Source organism: Megascapheus bottae, chromosome 13 (genome assembly GCF_031878675.1).
Source record: "Megascapheus bottae isolate mThoBot1 chromosome 13, mThoBot2.hap1, whole genome shotgun sequence".
NCBI classification, from domain to species: domain Eukaryota; kingdom Metazoa; phylum Chordata; class Mammalia; order Rodentia; family Geomyidae; genus Megascapheus; species Megascapheus bottae.
This window is the reverse complement of record NC_143521.1, coordinates 54,164,755-54,179,006: the sequence shown is the minus strand read 5'-3', so window position 1 is coordinate 54,179,006 and position 14,252 is coordinate 54,164,755. Positions and strand designations below refer to the sequence as shown.

At 37.5% G+C, this 14,252-nt stretch overlaps 1 long non-coding RNA gene across 2 annotated transcripts in view; it reads left to right on the top strand.

Moving 5' to 3' along the window:
- LOC150055964 (uncharacterized) overlaps positions 1-11,193 on the top strand; it is an 87,605-nt gene extending 76,412 nt beyond the window's left edge. For both annotated transcript variants that reach the window (XR_016537487.1, XR_016537488.1), the window contains exon 3: positions 11,147-11,193. This is a non-coding gene — a long non-coding RNA (uncharacterized LOC150055964). The remainder of the gene's footprint in view (positions 1-11,146) is intronic.
- Positions 11,194-14,252: the final 3,059 nt, after the last annotated feature.

Genomic DNA, 14,252 nt, shown 5'->3' with positions numbered 1-14,252 from the left:
TTCCAGAGTAGTTGAACAAGTTTTCACTCCCACCATGTTTTCATCCTTAATGCTCTCAACTACACTGATTTCCAGCTCAGAGTCATCTTTCCTTTTCTTATTCATTTTCCAATATTTATCTCCAGCATCTCCAGTACTGACTAACTTTTCTGAGTTCTTCTTTTCCTAGGCTTCATCTCTTCCCTGTCTCTCCTAGTGCTATCTGTCTATCTATCTGCCTGTCTGTCTGTCTGTCTGTCTGTCTATCTATCTATATAGTTCCAGCATCATAGCCAGAGAAGGTGCTAACAACAAGAGTTGCAACAAAACAAAACAATAATGAGCTTTTAAAAATAATTTTATGATAATCTGTTGAGGTCTTTTGACAGCTCCAACATTGTGCTAGTTATAGTGTATATTATCTTCTTTTTGTCCCTATTACATTAAGAACTCAGTATGTAAGAGAAAAATGGTGATCAAAAATCTTAAATTATGCATGGCCAGTCAGACAGTGGGTCAAAGGCAGAGCTGGAATGTTCTAGGAGGGCAAATCCCAGGTCTCTTACCACAGTGAGATAAATCAGGTAAAACTGCATCGACACTACTTTGACATTAACAAACTTGTGGATGTTTTTGTGAATGATTAAATTTGTTCTCTCCTAAAAAATAATCAACCTTCACTTTTCTTGATTAAACTTGAAAATTAATTTTAAAATGCCTCAAAACAGCTACTAGTCCCATAGTGTGGGCACACACAGAACTATTTTCCTTGTCTCTGTAAAGACTTTAGTATCGCCTTTGAAACAATAAGAGAGTTGTTTACTGCTTCTGATTTAGGGAATCAGCTGTTTACATTGGTGGTTCTCAAAACATGGGCCTGTCGTGCGTATCTGAATACGGACTGTAGAATCCTAGGTTTCTAATTCTGTAGTCTGAGAATATGTAGGTCACACACGTTTCCAGGTATTACTGCTGCTGCTGGCCCATGAACACAATTTGTTTATTCAGAAACACTGGTTTATAGGAACTGTGGAGATGCTAGGGGACTAGAGCCAGAGGATGATAAGCTTGGCTGCTGTACTTCCTTGTTTCATAAGGGAACAACTTCTCCCCATTCTGTTTTCCAAGTTGCTCTGTCTTCCTAGCAACTCAGAGGATCTTGCATCTTATTCAGTAGTTACCTTCATTATTTTACATTAATTATTAAGTTTAAATGTTTTACTTCCTGAGATAATAAGTGCATATATTATTTGACTAAGCTTTAATTGAGAAATAGCAAATTTCAGTATAAGCATGCTAAATAACAGAGGCCTATCATATGGGTTTGTAAAAATTCCTATTTCACCCTCCTGTCTCCAATATCCCCTATTAAATGCATGATGAGCTTCCTTTTACCTAAGGTGGGTGTTACAGATTGCTTCTTTCCAGACTTGACATTCAGATTTTGTCAATTAATCACTTTAGCCTGTTCTGTCAACCTCTCTATCTCTTTCGCTGGCTCTCTTCAGCTTATAAACATACTCAAGTTTCTTCTGCTCTTCCCATTAAATCTTGAAGATGTTCCTCTTAACAACATAACTGCAAATCTAAGGATGCATTTTAGCAACCAATTATCCACAGCCTATGATTGTTGGTATTTCTGAAGAGACATGTATTTTGTGAAGAGCCCCCGTGATGCTCTGGAATGGAATTTCAGACAGAGCCTTATTGACCTTTGTTTTCCTAGAAAGAAACAGAAAAAGAAGATAGATTAGTAATTGGAAGGAAAATAGAAAGGAGCATGTTATTATTCACATGATTTGTAGCTATTTACAGAATATGCTTAAAGGTTACGTCCAAAAGAGGCCAGTGCATTTTACATTCATGTTGTAGAATTGATTCAAGAAGGTATCACTTGTTTAAATCTAAGCAGATTTTGGTTTTAATTGCAGACAGGTAAGCAAGTAAAAATGTTTGAAGCCAGGGTTAGTTTGTGCATTTTACAAGCATGGAAAGATAAGGTATTTTTTTTTTGGAGGAGAAGCAATGGAATGTGTTGGACAAGAAATGTACTCACTATCTTATGTATGTAACTATAACCCTTCTATACATCTGACAATAAAATTAAAATTAAAAAAACTCAGTTGCCTTGAGCCAAAATTTAGTCAGTTGTTAACCCACCCATCTTTCCTTTTATTCAGAATGGGTTGGCAATACATTATGTTCAGTTCTCAACAATCAACTTGAAGTTGCTGGCAATATATTTTCAGTTAAAGTTAACACTAATGTCCTAGACACAGCGCCTGTTCTGTTTTTCTAATGGTTAACTGGAGATAAGAGTCTCATGGACTTTCCTGCAGGTCTGGCTCTGTGATCTTCTGATCTCAGCCTCCTGAGTAGCTAGTTACAGGTGTGACCAGTCTTCTTTCTTATACCTAATTATGTACTTCATTGCAAGCCACTGACTCTTCTTTGGGAAATTCTCTTCCTCTTGTGTTTCTGTCTTCTCCTTTGCTCTTGGGTTTTGTCCTCCATCTGTCTATTTCCAGGGCTATTTCTCACACTCTTCCCTGTATTCCATGTTATTTCACTGGATATGTTCCCTTGTTTCTCACTAGTCTGGTGGACACCCTGGAAATCACTCTGTGGCTTTTACGCCAGGAATAAGTTGCCTCTGAGTCTTGGCAATTCTCAGGCCACCAGCTTGCCTTATGAGGCATTTTGGGAATTTGGGTGGATGTATTTGATTGTCATGATTAATGAGGTGTTAGCTGACGTGGGGTCCAAGTAGACTGAGCACCCTTCCACGTGCTGGATGGTCCCTTCCATGTCCCTATCACTTTGAATAGCCAATTCATGTAAGTCAGGAAACAGATTAATTGCACTGGCATAGAACATGTAGTTTTTTTCCTTAACCTCACAAAGGCTGGGTTGCTTACACTGAGCACACACTGCACTTTCAGAAGCTTAATGACTGTACAAATCAATGAGCAATTGTACTTGGTTTTGTTTTTCAGAGATTTACTGAGTAGTTGATCATCATTCTAGAGCAACTTATTGATAATGGCAAAATTGGTCATATGAGTTGAGAGAACAATGTAACACACCTTCATCGTTCTTCATTCAGACGGAGGCTATTTATTTAATGCCAGTGTGTTGCTTTCTTTATCTGAAAATGAGAAAAATAACTTAAAAAACACACAACTGAGAATTGAAGAATTTTGTCATTAAAAAATGCTAGCCCATAATGTTTGCTTTGTTACATGTGGCTAGATCTGGAAAATAGAGAAGAGATTTATAAGAAAATAACACATACTAGAGCTTCCTAAATATATTCACTAATTACAAGGTACAATTTTGAGGACCTAGAATGTTTTAACTCCACTTTTAGACTAACACTAGAGCTGGTTATTTTCATTTCCATATTGTAGTTACAGAGGGCAATTCATTGTAGAACAGACGGCTAAGTACAGAAGCATAGAACCCAGGATCTTAAATCTTCATGCCACATTAATTCTCAGGAAGGCAACATAACCTGGAAGAATCTTTGAGTATGGGTGATTAGTAAGAATTCTGCAAAATCCTAAAGAGAACACGTAACATCCTCTTTGGCCATTCTAAACGAATTGATTCTCCTTGTAGGTGGACATGCACAGTATGAGCCAGAAAATCTGTAATCACTGTTATGATAAGTGTATGGAGTTACTCCTTGTCATGAAACCAAAGGCTTTATTTAATGAGAAATATGTTTTGTGCATTACCTCATCCGTTCGAGGAGTCTCTCCAGGGTCTTCCAACCAGTTGTATTAGTTGTAAGTCTTTCCATAATCTAAATAACTTAGATGCACCCTTTTTTTAACTCCAACATCATAAATTATTTGATTACTTACTTATTTTTTGTTTTTACCTATTTGTTTACTTATTTGGCAGGATTGGGATTTAGTTTTATTGTTATTGTAAAGATGATATACAGAGGAAATTTTAGTTATGTAAGTCAGGTAATGAACAGTGCCACCTTTTCCCTTGTTTCCCCCCACCCAGATTTTTCCCTCCTGACCCACTTTTCCTACAAGTTGTATAGTTCATTTTCAAGTTAGTGTCTAATGTGTACCACTGAGGTATTTGTTCACCATGTATCCCTTCATTTCTGTGCTCCCCCAATCCTTCTCAAAACAGATAAACACATTCAAGGAAAAGGTACAGAAATTTAAAAAATACAGCGCCAAAGGAGAGAATTTACAAAAAGCAAAATACCCCAAATCCTCTCATTTCCAGTTTTTAAAGTTCTTTTTGACAAACATCGTTTTAGATGCCCATAGCTATTGAGCCTTTGTGATTATCTGCTAAGAATGTCCTCCTTTGGTTTCACTGTGTGACTGTTTACAGTTTCGTTTAGTTTATCATGTTCAGGTGTAATTTTTTTGCCTTTTACCATCCATTGTGTTTTCTTGCAGATTTAGAGACACATTCTGATTACTTACAAATTGGGGAAACTGTGCAACCTATGTTTCTTTGGGTCTGACTTACTTCCAAATGGATTTAAAAAGGTGGTGTATATATACAATGAAATCTATGCTTCCATCAGGAAGACTTACCTTGTGCCATTTGTAAGGAAATGGAAGGACAGGGATATTTATTTTGTCAGTCATGGGACCTGAACTCTGGGCTTGTGCACTGTCCCTGAGCTCTTCAGCTCAAGGCTACCATCCTACCCCTACTGTGCCAATTCCATTTCCTGGTGGTTAATTGGAAATAAGAGTCTCACTGACTTTCATACCCAGGCTGGATTTGAACGATGATCCTCCAATCTCAGTCCCCTGAGTAGCTATGATTAACATTTGTGAGCTACCAGAACCTAGCTTGGACAAGAATTTTTAACAAAGGATTTTATTCTTGGTAATCAGGGATTCTACTACTTGAGTCACATCAACACTCTTTGGTCTGGTTATTTTCTAGCTATAGTCTTGCTTTGTTTCCCACTACACCAGACTGGACCATATTATCTTATTTAAATTGCCTGCCGTAGCTATAATGAGAGATATATGTTACTGTGTTTGACATTTTTATGAATTTTAAGAATTTATTTCTTTCCTGAAATGGCCAGGAATGGAAATACTTTTATCCTCATCCTATCATGTATCTGGGGCAACAGGATATATCATTGCTTCCATCTATTGGATGAAATAGTATCTCTTGTGTTTTGTTCTCAGGTTTATCGCAAACCATGATCTTTCCAATCTACCCCCTCCCCACCAGTAGCTAGTAGGTATGACCTATGTATATAGAGTTGGTTCAGCTGGATTATAGGAAGGTACTTAGACTTTACCTGCTGGACTCCCCTGTCTGCTCTAGACTTCTAGGTTGCTAGCCAGGTTGCTAGGCCATAGGTCTGCACCTTTAGGTATGTATGATGAGACAAAAAAATGTTAAAAAAAACCCCACAAGATTTAATTTCATACGTGACAGAAGGAGAAGTGATGAAGTATGTACATTTGAAGGTTCTTCTTTCTTTAATGACACTTTAATTTTTCAGAATACAAATAGTTCTATAATTTAATTTAATAGTGTTTATGACACCATGTAATAAATACCATAAAACAGTATAAGTCATTGTGGGTAAGTTAGCTCATTAAAACAACTCTTGCTACATCTGTCTCAAGCTTTGGAAACCTGGTGCTAACTCATGTAAATTGCCATGACAAATGTAGTTTAGAACCAATAAAGTGTGTCCTGATTCATTAATAGTCAGATTCAACATCTCCCTCTTGGTTCCCAGAAAAAGCCAAGAGATCGGTGAGAGAGAAATTGCTGAATTCTGCCAACCTTCAGACTCTGTGATGAGAATGTGGGATTTTGTGGTTGTCTTCTGTGACACTGTGCACCTGTGATAGGAGGCTTGAGTTTTTGATCCTGCAAAGTGCTGGAAAGGCCTCAGAGCTCAATCCATCTTTCCTGCCAATGCTTGATGTGGAGTCTTTGGATTTATGCAGAATCCCCAGGTTGCTTCTGGCTCAAATAATATGTTATGCAGGGCTCAGAAGGGGGCTGCCTGACTAAGTCCAGGCACAGGTGAGAGGCAGTGGAGCCAGTCCAAATGGTAAACAAGCATATCTCCTGCCTCAGAAGCTCCCGAAGCCATAGGCATAAATATGCAATAAAGCTGCACCAAGGGAAGCCAAGCTCATGTTTTATACTCAATGTGTTTTCCAGAGCACCTCAGATTCCAGGTACAGAGCAGGAGGTGGCTGTTAGGATCCTGCTGGAGATAAAAACATCACTTCCTGTTCTTAGTAAAAATCTAATTTGGAATTATGGGAAAGTCCTTGGAAGAGGTTAGATCTGTTGACATATATCTTTATACCATTTGCTCTCAGATTTTGCTATCTTAATTTACTTCATACAAACTTCTGAAACATAAAAGGAGTGAAAAATTTATTCAATTGAACTACATAGTTCTGAAAAAGCCACCAAGTCCTTGAGACCTCCTTGGTTGTCTGGGGGGAGGGGACACGGGGGGAGAACATCTCTCTTTCTCTTTTTTTGTATTTTCACAGTTGAAAAATTCATCTTTTTGGCATTCAAAATGGACATTGTCTCTTATCTGTGCAGCATTTGAAAGTTGGATGCAGAAGTTATTGGATCTTTATGAAAAAAAAAACAGAGAAAGGATATTTCTCAGTTTCCAAGTAAGAAAAATGAGAGTCAAGACAGATAAAGAAACTTTTGATCATTTTAGATCTAAGTGGGTAGCCAAGATGGACAGTAAATATTCTGCTTTTCATTTTCTTCCTTGTCAGATTTCATTAAGATGCTTTGGGTGTGAAGGGAGGATTTCCCCTCTCATTCAGTGCTTACACCTTCTGGGTTCTCACCTTCTGATGGAAGCATGTTTTGCAAGTAGAACCTGTCCGAGCTCATAGCAGCTGGTGTCACTCTTTCTTTTCAGAAGATAGTCATACTTATGCCTAATGGCAGTCAACAAGCAACTCATTCTGAGGCTTATTTGGTGAGAAGCTGACTACATGGATGGGAGGATAAAGACATCTGAATTAAGATAATCAGTCAAGGTATTTTGCCGTCAAGGTATTTTATGATAGATATCTACCTTTTGGAATATTTGGAGAAACTAGACTTTATGTATATAAACGAATGCATTTCCACTGATGGTAGCTAGCTTTTGTCATAATGATGAGATATTGGAAACAAGATCCTTATAAAATAAAAAAAAAGATTTATGTGCTAGGTGTGGTGGCTCATGCCTATAATCTTAGCTATTCAGGAGGCTGAGATCTGAGGATCAAGGTTCAAAGCCATCCTGGCACAAAAGGACCCGAGACTCTTTTACCTGAGACTCCAAGTAACCTGTAGAAAATGGGAAGAGGGGATTGGCTCAAGGATAGGGTAGTAGCCTTGAGCTGAAGAGCTCAGGGACAGCGCCCAGGCCAAGTTCCAAGCTCTATGACCCCCCCACCCCCACCCCCACACAAAAGATTTATGTTAGTTTATGATTCTGTAAGTTCAGGTCCAAGACTGGGCAGCGTTGTTGACTTATACATTTGACAAAGTGGCACATTATGGTGATATCATTGGTCTCGTGCTTGCATCAAGAAGTCATACTTTGATTCAATAAACAGAAAATGAAAGGTCAAAGTCCTACAGTCTTCTTTGTGAGTACACCTCTAATGACTAAATACTTTGCAGTAAGCCCCATCTTTTTGTTCCCTTATGACAGTCCTGTGGTTTGAGCTCAAGATTTCATCCTGACATTTGAGCAATACCTCTACCCTAGCCATTTTAGGTTCAGATTTTTGGATAGTCTCTCAGGCCAGTCTCAAACCTTAATGCTAATACATTCACTTCCAGAGTAACTGGGATTTCAGACATGTACCACCATGCCTAGGCCCACCTTTTGGGATTCTTCTAGAGATAAATCTTTACTTTGCTTAGTAAATATCATAGGAAAGTCCTTAGAAGAGGTTAGATCTATTGAAATTAAATGTTCAGTGTATGAAATTGTAGCCCATTTTGAAAAAAAAGATGAAGAGAAATAAAAATAAACTCCATTCAATGAAACAAAACTTCTCTGAACTCCATATATTCAATTTATGATTATTTTTTCTCTTTGATAGCATGTTTACTCCATTTTGTTGACACCCTGGTAGAGGTCATCAAGAAAAGTATAGATTTATAGATGGTGTTTTTGCCATGTGCACAGAATTAGAATTGGCATGACATATTGGCCTGCTTTTCATGTATTCAGTCTCTTACATTTCATTCCAATGAGTATGTATTCTGTATATAGACTTCTTAAAGCTTTCTTCCCTTTTATGCATGAGATGCATAATCTCAGACAAATGAAAAGTTTTGAATGTTGCCATGGAAGCTTTTTAAAATGCTAAGGTGTTGCTATTTTCAGCTATGGCAGAGACACCAGCCTATACTACCACATCTATGAAGTGTAATTGAATAACCAATAAAATATGCTTCATAAAATACAGGTGTAAAATTAACTGTAGCCAGCCATATTACAAAAAGAATCTTGACCAAGATTGATTGACATTGCCTTTATTTTCTTTATTAGTAGATATATACTTTAATTGCACCATTTCAGTTACTTATTAAGAGATTGCATCAAATGTCTTTATGCAAAAGTCTTAGTTGAAAAAGAACAAACCTAGCTCTATAAATGCATTATTATAAAAATAAAATATTTGCCACATATCTAGTAGGCAAATAGGAAGAACAAAGATTTACTGGTAGCTTACAGTATACCAATCATGAAGCACCTATTATTAATTTATTTACTGTCACCAGTCACTCCTTAAGATAAACACCAATTTTATCCTACATTCTTGGTTTGGGCTTGTAGAAATTACATGAAGTATATGTGAGGATTCTGAGCTACTCAGCAGCAGAATGAGAATATGGGCATTTAAAGTCTGCATCCTAACATTTTTCTTCTTCAGAAATGGTGGGCCCATCAAAGTTCACCATAAAAACATACTGTAATTTCTTTTGTATTGACCTGCAAAGAACCTACATTACTCCACCGACAAGGCAAGACCTTGATTTCCACCTCCAAGGAAAGCCACTTGTTTGGAAACCAAGAAACTGGAACTCTGACCTCCACACCCTCCACCTTTTCTACTCAACTCGACTTGTCTGGCCTTTCCAATCTCAACATAAATGTGTTGTAAATATGAAAGAGAAAGTGGTGGTTTAAAGATGGGTATTTAGAAGCAAGAACCATGATGTCCATCCCTCCCAAACTCACCAAGTCTTTGATGTAGGATCATATTGCCTCTGTTTGCCCTTAGCTAATGGTTTTCTAAAGAAAGGCAACAGCAGGGGTGGGGGACACAGAAATGGAGGTACAAAGGTGTACAAATGCAGCAGGGGTCTTTACTAGGCACCACGTGGAAAATGAACTATACTACTTGTAGGTGAGGATGGGAAAGAAAAACTGGGAGAGAGTGCCAATGAGTCCAAAAAGAAATGTACTCTGGATCTAACATATATCTGTAACCCTTCTATATATCACCTTTATAATGATAATACTTTAAAAAAAAGAAACATCCAGGGGCTGTTTAAAATATATTAAGTCCAAACCAAGCTACTAATTTCCATTTATCTAGAAAACTCTTAAAACAGGTATTTCAAGAAGTGGCTGAAATGGGAGAGCTGTCAGGACCATAATCATGACCAGACAGAAGGAGGATTATAACAAAATAGATTACTTGATATATTTATCAGGTAGATCACAAGGTAGGTGAGCAGGAAATAGGAAGGACAAGCAGTAGGTAGCTTTAGATGTGTATGTATACTCTGCAGGGAATGGAGGACTAGTGAAGATGAGCATTTCATCCCTCTGGGAAAGCACAGATGAAAGGACAGTGTTACCACTTCTCAGAATTTTAACAGAAATGAAGTGTGGAGACAGTAGAGTTGATCTGAAACCTGCCATTATTACCCAATAGAATCTGAACTTCCCTGTCCAGAGGTGGCTTACCTTAGCTGATTGAACACCCAAGATTGAATTCTTTCCTGCTGCTTGTGGAAGTTTAGCTTCCTTGGGGAGTTAATTCTTGACTTCGTTACTTGCCAGCTTCCTTGGGCTACTGTGACAAAACACTATTGAAATAGCTTTAATCAGCAGAAATTCATTATATGCCAATTCTGAAGTTTAGCAATGCCAAATAAAGGTGTGGGAAGGATTGATCATATTGGGAGACTCTGGGGGATGAGGCGTTTATACCTGTGCTATAACCTCAAGGTGTTTGTAGCAATGTTTGCTTTTCCTTGGCTTGTATTTCTCCAATCTCTGCCACCATTTTACATAGTCCTTCTCCGGTGTGATGTGAGCATCTCATGCTGTTCTTCCTCTTCTTGAGAGGTTTCACTCTCATGACCTCACATTAAGTTGCTAAGATCTGTAAAAGATCCCTTTCAATGGAGGACTTGGTGCCCAGGACCTCAGTAAGACTTTTTTTGTGTGGGAAGAAGATACCATTCATTCAACAGACAAAAGCAGTTAGTAGATATGATACAGTTAGTAGATATGATACAGTTAGTAGATATGATACAGTTAGTAGATATGATAGTTAGTAGATATGATAAATTATTTTCCCACCTTTTGCAACTGATAAAAGCAAGGCAGGATTTTCAGTGTTACATTGGTCTGTTTTAATCTCCTTCCCAAGGAGGGGGAGGGTTCCTTTCTGATGAAGAAGTAAGAGAGACTCAAATGATAGTGTCTGTGTAGCTAGCATAGGCCCTGGCTCAAATTCCCAGGACCACAAAAGCAAAGTTTCATATTATATTTCAGTGCCAAAGATATTTCTAGGAAACCAAATTCCAGGAGCTACTTGCTGTTTCCTGATTGGGTTTATCTAAGTTCCTGTGTTGTACACTTAATACATATACAACATTAGGAGATGGAACCCAGCGGGAGTCAAAACACCATTTTGTTTATTTAATATAAACAAGTCAGGCTAAGTCAGGAAAAATAATGGGATATGTTCACTACTCTTTTTCAGGATCAGGAATTTGATAAACCAGACCCTGAAACGATGAATCCTTACACCTTCAATCACACTTTTAGACTGCTATAGTGGATAGAGATACAGATTTGCCATAGTTGATGCTCTAAAAGAAGAGTCTATATTTCAACTCTGTTAGTTTGTTTCAGAGAGTACAGGCAACCAAGAGAAGCTGGACATGTGGCTGGAGCAGATGGTATGTTGAAACTACACCTAATTCCTACTGCTAAACTACCCTGAAGTCAATGAAATCACAGCTGTCAAAGAATGGTATAGCCATTCGGTAGAAATTAAAACCTAATTTCAGAAACAATTCACAGGTTTGATGGACATGAATCATGTCTTCTGTTTTTGGGTTGGACTTTGACTCCAAATCTCTGAGTGTGTCTTAGTCATTTAGCATCTGCCCATTTTGAGGCTAAGCAACTTGAAGCTCTGATTGAACCAAAAGCGAAATACAATTGCCAAGAAGGCTATAGCCCAACACAAAATATTGGGGGATGGTTAGAAATGTAAGGGATATCCTATAATGAGAACAGATTCTGGAACGTTGGTGCTATTGGGTTCTGGAAGAAAGAATTCCTCATGAAATGAGTAAAATGAGACTTGGAGTAACTTTGAATGATATGAGCTTGGGGATAGAATGGAGTTGGTTTCTTCATGAAGTATCTACTTCACAAACATTGTATCCTAATAGGGATTGGTCAATGACTATTATCAGATGGAAGCAGCACATTTTCCTACAAATACCATTGTTAGATTTATTTATACTAGATTTTTGTATTATTGATGAATAAATCATTTGTTTACATAAATCTATGACAACCACTACAAATTTACCCAGTACATTTACAAATGCTAAAAACCATTCTGTCTTTTCAAACAGGTGAAATAAAGATAGATCTTCACCCAGAATCCAAGATGTTGTCAATTTGATCACTAGCAAGTCATCATTATTTTACAATAAAGGAAACATATTTGACCTGAATGGCTAAAGTCTGATTCTTGCATATATTAAAAAATATATATGTCCAAGAGCACAAGACCATCAAAAGTGGGTCTAAGATTTTTTGCCTTACCAGTTATTTGAACAATGTATAAGAACAGAGGAAGGAACCAAGCCACTTCTTTTTATAAAAATGTTACCTGGTAAAAAGTGCAGATGAACAGAAGCTCTGATATTTAAAAAGGCATCATTGGTTCCTGAACTCTAAATGATGATGATGATGATGATGATGATGATGATGATGATTTTACAAAATGATTAAGAAAAGACAAAAAAGGCAAGGATCAGTCAACAACAGCAGTAAATGTTCAATAGATAGTTTTCTTTTATAGATCTTGAAGTCTAAGAAAATATTTTTTCTGGATAGTACTAAAAATGAAAGTAGGAAATTTAAACAGCTATAAGTTAATGGTTAAAATGCTAGATAATATGAGTAGTACTTTGAATCTCACATTAGAATTTTTACTTAAAATGGTAATGAAATTAAAGTGAATTAACATTTTTCACAGTTTTAATTAAAGCAAGTTTCTTCTGAAAAAACAATATCCAGTGCTAAATTCTCTGAACCTCATCAGTTCACAACTGGTAAATTCCTAGGTTTTCATTATGGCAAGCCCTAATGATTCCCGAGAAACTACTGGTAATGACATCAACAGACCTCTAGAGGACTCCCTACAAACCATGTCTACTTTATAAAGAGAATATCAGGTTAGTTTACTAGCTATGTCCTTTGCCATACAAAAGCTCTGCAGTTTAATGCAGTCCCACTTATCCAGCCTTTCTCTGATTTGTTGTGATTCTTGGTCCTTATTAAGAAAGTTTCGACCTGTGCCAAGGAGGCCGAGTGTATCTCCTATTCCTTCCTGTAGAGTTTTCAGTGTGTCAGCTTTTACCTCCAGGTCTTTGATCCATTTGGAGTTAATTCTAGTGCAAGGTGACAAAGAAGGATCCAGCTTTCGTTTTCTGCAGGAAGCCTACAGAGTGGGAGAAGATCTTCACCAACCAAACAACGGACAAAGGCCTCATATCTAAAATATATCAACAACTCAAAAAATTGAATCACTCCAAAACTAACCTCCAAAGTAACAACCATCCCATTAAAAAATGGGCCAAAGACTTAAAGAGAGTCTTCTCTGAAGAAGAAACAAAAATGGCCTATAGACACATGAAGAAATGCTCAACATCTCTGGTCATAAAAGAAATGCAAATCAAAACAACTCTAAGATTCCACCTCACTCCAGCTAGAATGGCCAGGATCAGGAAAACGAATGACAACAGATGCTGGAGGGGATGTGGCCAGGAGGGATCACTACTACACTGTTGGTGGGAGTGCAAACTCGTTCAACCACTATGGAAAGCAGTGTGGCAGTGCCTCAAAAGGCTAAACATAGAACTCCCCTATGACCCAGCAATTCCACTACTTGGCATTTACCCAACCACCCAGAAACAAGGACATACTAAACCCACTAGCACAACAATGTTCATTGCAGCACTATTCACCATAGCAAAGATATGGAACCAACCCAGATGTCCCTCAGTTGATGAGTGGATCAACAAGTTGTGGTATTTGTACACAATGGAATTCTATGCTGCTGTCAGAAAGAATGACATCGCCCCATTTGTTAGGAAATGGAAAGACTTAGAAAAAAATCATATTAAGTGAAGTAAGCCAGACTCAAAGGAACATAGGCCCAATGGTTTCCCTCATTCGTCATAATCAGTAGAAACCTTGGGCTCTACTAGCAGAGATTTGCAATAGAGCAAAATCTTGATACATAAGGACATATAATGTGAAGCTAATTGAAAGGACCTCCAGGATAGTGAAACAAAAGCCATATAATGAATGATTGTTGTCCTTAATGTACTATGTTATCTCTCATCTCCTTTGCTGTCCCTTGGTTATCTCATATTGGTATAGTATCTCACTTTGTTATCTGATATATTGAACTTATTTGTATTTGGATATTTGAAATTTGATAGGGAAGGGGGGAAAACCAAGACGGGTGGGGGGGTGGGGGGGAGGGAAACGGGTACCAAGACATGTGAAAGGGTATCAATGTATGTGAATTAATGCACCTTCTATCTGGCAAATATCATGTAACCCTTTTACTAATTACAATAAAAAAAAGAGAAAAAAAAGAAAAAAAAGAGAATATCAGGTAACATTTATTTGGGAAATACTTTCCTTTAAAGACAGTGTACAGGAATTAAAGACTTTTATGTGCAAAGAATCATGCCTGGCTTGCTTT